The 3,819-nt window shown below is 39.1% G+C and overlaps 1 long non-coding RNA gene across 1 annotated transcript; it reads left to right on the forward strand.

Moving 5' to 3' along the window:
• Positions 1 to 1,215: 1,215 nt before the first annotated feature.
• On the forward strand, positions 1,216 to 3,489 carry LOC110147747 (uncharacterized). The gene is made up of 2 exons (XR_002316958.2): positions 1,216 to 1,446; positions 3,261 to 3,489. It is a non-coding gene; the product is annotated as an uncharacterized lncRNA (long non-coding RNA).
• Positions 3,490 to 3,819: the final 330 nt, after the last annotated feature.

Raw genomic sequence — 3,819 nt, forward strand, 5'->3', positions numbered from 1 at the left:
ATTTGAAGGATTCATCATTAATTCTTTGTGTCAAACAGACTCTAATGTTGTACTATGGTTTACGTTAGCCATATATGCCCAAATATAACTTCTCCATTCATTTTTGGGAATATTTAAAATGATTGTGATCCAAGATGATATCAATCTATTAGCAGCTGTGGCCTACCTGAGGAAAATAGTAGAAAAAGATGGGAGAGAAAGAGCCTAGGAAGATGACATAGATTTTGAAGGAAGGGCTTCCCTGATAGCTCAGTTGGTAAAGAATCCGCCTGCAATGCAGGAGACCCTGGTTTAATTCCTGGGTTGGAAAGATCCACTGGAGAAGGGATAGGCTACCCACTCCAGTATTCTGGCCAGGAGAATTTCAAGGACTCTATAGTCCATGGGGTCACAAAGAGTTGGACACAACTGAGCGACTCACACACACACAGATTACAGTTGAAGCAAAGAGTGATATCACTTCTGAAAAGAAAGGATGGAGATAGAGATTCTAACATGGGCTAAAGGTGAGATGAAGGGATACACAAGTGATGGCTCAATATTTTCAGGAAAAAAAAGGGGGGAGATTTTAAGTATGTGTAAAAAAAAAATGAAACTGGGTTTAGTTCTGATCTATACACCCTATTGAGATGAGGAGACTCAATAAAAGAGTAACAAAAGAAAAAAGTTAGGCTGTCAGTTCAACAGTTCAGCAAATTTCTGTGAACATTACTGTGATAAGATGCTCTGTAGGTATAGGGTCAGAGAAGATAGTCCACAGAAAGTGGGTGTCATGCTTAACACATAGGCTACCCTCAGGGCCTAGTTGGAGGCAAGTAAAAGTGAAATATTAGCATAAACTCAGAACAATCTTCAACAATGTTTGTTAGACTTAGGAGGAGAGAAAGTTGAGTTAAAGTCTTGAAGTTTCAGGTTTACTTAATGACCTTATGTGAGTGTTCCAGGCAATAACGATCTTTGTGAACAGGCCATTAGACTAGGAATGATGTATAGACTAAGGGAAACACTGTTCCTGTGTGGAGGGAGTGGAATAGGTGTCCAGAAAGATGGTGCTGCCTTGCTGGGGGCCATCAAAATAGAGATCTGCTAAGTGATGAGGCCCCACAGTCAGATCCTAATGGTGGGTCACTGAGACAGTGTGGAGGGGTGCTTATGAGCAAGAAGTGTTCTAAAGATGTAATAAGGGCTTACCCATGTCATAATGTGATCTAAACAAATAGGAAGTACACAGGGGCTGTGGGGAGTTGGCTTCCCCACACATCTGAGACCTAGACATGTACGGTCCTGCTCTTGTGTAAAGATTTCTAAGTACAGGAATACTGATTCTAGAATCATCTCCATTATATTGGTTTGTCTTTTTAAGACAGTTGTTTCCAAGCTGCCTTACTATGAAGATTCATTACCTTTTCTTGGCTCTTCTTTTCTCTGGCCTCTTATCTGCTGCAGGTAAGGCTTTAGCCATAAAAAGGGAAGAGTTTCCCACATAATATGGGAGGAGCTGACACAGATGAGAATTCTGTGAAATGACACAAAAACCATCCATCACCAATGGTAGTCAGTTGGTGCTCAGTGAATGTTTTGAATGATTGAATCATTGTTTCTTTACAGATAACCCCTTGAGAATAGAATAGAATTTGGAGAATTCTAAAATTCCCTTTCTTTTTGATACCAAATTACTTATTTCAGCTATGAGGTAGAATCTTATATCCAAGGGGAAATCTTAAAAAGAATGACTTTGAGACCTTCAATCCAGGGTCTTCTGACTCCCAGTACACCATACAAATTTCTCTAACACTGCTGCATTTTTCTGCCTATCTTAAGGAAGGTACAAATGGGGTCCATTTCACAGACTCCTACTGTGTGTCTTAAATGTCCTTAAATCTATGTAAAGGACCTTTAAGAAGTACTTGACAGCACTTAACAAATGTTAACTATTATTATTATCATTACTGCAGTTTTTACCTCTTCTTTAGTTGATTCCCTTTAGTAATTTTTCCTTTCAGTTCAGAATATCCTCAGTCAGGAAGAACTCAGGAAAAAAAATGTGACTTTATTGTTCATCTTTAGAACTTCAAGTGCCCATAAAATGATAAGGGGTTGATAGGACTAAGAATGGAAATCAAGGGATGGAGGAGAGAAATAGTATCAGGAAAATGGAAACAGATGGTACAAAGGTAAGAAGTGGGAGAAGCATCAATGTTGGCACTGGGGATTGGACTGAGTGATTTAGAAAGTTTTGGGGCCATTAATAGCAATGAAAATGCAGGGACAGGGAGCTGGTTGGGAAGGAAGCCGGTTAAAATGATTTTAGAAATGGTTACTTTGAAGTGACAGTAAGATATCCAAGTGGAAATAATCTAGTAGACAGAAAAGTGGAGATACGAAATGAGGAGAAAGCTTGTGGCTGAAGATAAACACTGTGGGACCTACCAAAGAGTATGACAGTTGTGGTTATGTGAATAGGCAACTACTTCAAGGGTACTTCTCCTTCTCTCCTCTTTCTGGCAGGCATGTTGTATTCTGGGCATGGTGACAACAAACATTGTGTATTAGTGGAGGACAAAGGCAATGCCAGAAACCATCATTCTCTTTTTCTTTTTCCTCCTCTCCCTCTCCTTCTCCTGTCTACTCTTCTTGCATTCACTTTGCTTTTCTCTATTTTTCCTGGTCTTGTACATATGAGGAAGTTTATAAGTTGCATACAGTAAGTGTTCTAAAGCTAAGTAATTAGGAGGAAGATTTTGGCAGAGGAAAAGGAGCTTAGTAAAAAGTGATTTGGAGCAATGTTGATATTGTATTCCAAAATGATCCCTGGGGGAGGCAGCTGAAAGTGGAGGACAGAGGAAGTTGATGTGCATTTCAATTAGGAATGGAGTGGTTCCTCCTGAGACTCCTCACTTCTTCACTTCCTGTTGTCCTCACTTGCCTGGAATGGCAGGACACCCAGCATGGCATGATCTTTTAGAATGTCCACTATTGGCCATTCTCCTGGGATCATCCTATGTTGCTGAGCGTATTCAGTCCAAAGGGAGGGTGATCAGTCTTCTATACGTAGTCAGGAGACATATAGTATCAGTCTGTTCCTTCTGAACTGTATTTTTAAAATCTAATTAAAAATTATTTTGTTCCCATGGGTCATTGTTACTGGTAATTCCACAAGTCTTTATATTTGCAAACTCTGCTAGAACTTTGTGAAATATCTGCAAATCAGTGTGGCCCCCTGTTTTAGCTTATATGTTTATATATCTGCTTAATTTCAGGAACTGAAGATAATCATGTCATCTCTAGTTTTCTGGAGTGTAAAAATCAGACACTGTGTGATCCTTCAGATGAAAAACAAAACTGCTCTTACGCTAACAAGGAGGTTGGAATATGTGTCTTGCGTCTTAGAAAGCATGGAAAGCTAATAATCATGAAGAAATAGAAAATTAGGAAGACAAAACAATCAACTCCCTTGTCTCATTAAAAAATAAAGTCAGTCTTCCTTTCTCTTTTTGTGACACATTTACTGAAAGTTTAGACAAAAGTTTATCAAGGAATAATGAGAGAGGACATTTTCTCTTTAGTTCCAACAGATCAAAGAGTATAGATTAAGAAAACAGAAGAAGTCCGGTTCTGTCTGAGTTGGGGTGAAAAGCTTAAGGGAGTGTGAGATGCAGTAGAAAGGACCTAAAGAGGCATGTATACTGTGTGTATGAGATACAGAAAGGGTACATGGGGACAGGTCATTCCATTTTACTGTAGACTGTGAAGTCTTCCCGACCTGCTTTGCAGATTTTGGTCAAGTCTTAAGTTGCTCTTTAAAAAATTATTTCTTTG

Source organism: Odocoileus virginianus, chromosome 1 (genome assembly GCF_023699985.2).
Source record: "Odocoileus virginianus isolate 20LAN1187 ecotype Illinois chromosome 1, Ovbor_1.2, whole genome shotgun sequence".
NCBI lineage: Eukaryota > Metazoa > Chordata > Mammalia > Artiodactyla > Cervidae > Odocoileus > Odocoileus virginianus.